Source organism: Rhagoletis pomonella, unplaced genomic scaffold (genome assembly GCF_013731165.1).
Source record: "Rhagoletis pomonella isolate Grant_MI unplaced genomic scaffold, Rhpom_1.0 Rhpom_scaffold_00001, whole genome shotgun sequence".
NCBI classification, from domain to species: domain Eukaryota; kingdom Metazoa; phylum Arthropoda; class Insecta; order Diptera; family Tephritidae; genus Rhagoletis; species Rhagoletis pomonella.
The window spans coordinates 84,570,081-84,571,867 of record NW_023458555.1 but is presented as its reverse complement, the minus strand read 5'-3'; positions in this window follow the sequence as shown (position 1 = coordinate 84,571,867).

The following is a 1,787-nucleotide window of genomic DNA, read 5'->3' as shown; positions in this document are numbered from 1 at the left end:
GGTTACTGCAGAGGAACGCTACCCAGAGATCCCTCTGGAAATTGGTAAATCAAATTATAAGTACAGTTCTTCTCCTTTTATAAATGATACTTCCTCCATTACAGAATCGGCAGTCTTCTTTTTGGGAAGTTAATTGCAATTGCAACGATGACCATTTCTTTAAGACGCACTTCCGCATGAACCGCACTAGTTTCGAAACACTATGTGGCTTCCTCAAAAACCTGCACAAAGCCGACACAAACTGGCGCAACGCGATTCCATTGCAAAACGCGTTGCGATAGTTTTATTTACGCTGGGATCGTCTGGCGAGTACAGAGTGGTTTCCGAACAATTTGGTGTTGGAATATCGACCTTGTGTACATTCTTGTTGGAGTTTTGCGAGGAAGTCTGGCAAGCTTTGTCAGCGCAATACATAAAGAAATTACCACCGTCCTGTTGTTTTTTTCTACAAAGCATGTATTAATTATTTCTATATATGTTCAGATATCGGTTTTTATATATGAACATTGGTGCTCCTGGACGATGCAATGATTCGCAGATATATAATGCATCGTCAATGAAGCGAGTAATGGAGGAGAACGAATTACTGAAGGTCAGTAAAAAAGAAATAGGTGGAGTACAAATGCCTATATGCATTATTGGAGATTCTGCGTTTCGGTTTTCCACTTCCTTAACGAAGCCATATGCGTTTTCAATGGCCTTAATTGAAACACAAAAACTGTATAATTATAAGCTTTCAAAGTGCAGAAGAGTAGTTGAGAATGCATTTGGCCACTTGAAAGGACGATTCCGTTGTGTTGGAAAAGGTTTAGACAACCGAATTGGGAAGGCACCCATCATTATTAGAACCTGCTGCGTCGTGCACAATTATTTAAATGAAATGAACGACACTATAAATGACATGTGGTTGGAGAGATTGCAAGAAGTGAACAGAAATCTCGAAAATCCTGAATATGTTACGGTACTTGGAGACAATCAACCCTCACCTGACGAAATAAGGCAAGGACTATGCAATTATTTTAGTGAATACAATTTTTATTTGTTCGTTTAATTTATTTTCATTTATTTTGATTTACAGTGACTCAAACAAATGACCTCGTGTTGATTGTTTTTAAATATTAGTAATTTTTTCGAGCTAAATTTCTTGTGTTATTTTTCTATAAAAATACCGTCCAAGCTTTAACCAAAACCTTACAAATCACTGTTTCAAACTTTGTAAAAAATTTAGGAAAATTCAACATTTTACACCCTCCGCTAGGGCAGGCACCTTGTCGTTGGTGCGGGGGCTTAGCCGAATCGTCAACCGGTCCTCCCCTGGATTAAGGTAAAGCGAATGCTCTGGTAGCATCCGCGCTACCCTGACCCAGCTTAGGGCCGCTGGACGGTGCCCAAGAACTGCCACCTCCTAATCCAGGGTGTGACGCGACACCGTGGCCATTGGACGGTTTGCAGCCAGGAGGGAAACCGGCTGTATTAGAACGGCGCCTTCTCGACACCGGGCCGCCTCGAGGAGTAACGGTGGCCTTACCGCGACAAGGGGCGCTGGCGCGGCGGACGACGAGATCCCCCTACCACCTATAGACTGCTACGTCTGGTGAGTCAGACACGCGGTCGTACGAACAAGATGAATACAACTAAAGAAAATAAATACAAAAACAACAAAAACCAAGAAGAAAATAAAGACACTAAAATTAGTAAAGAGGCTACCAAGGAACAAGGTAAAGAGAAGAAAGACAGTAACACTAAGCCTAAATGCAGCGCGCAAGAGGTTCGGAGGAAGAACTTCC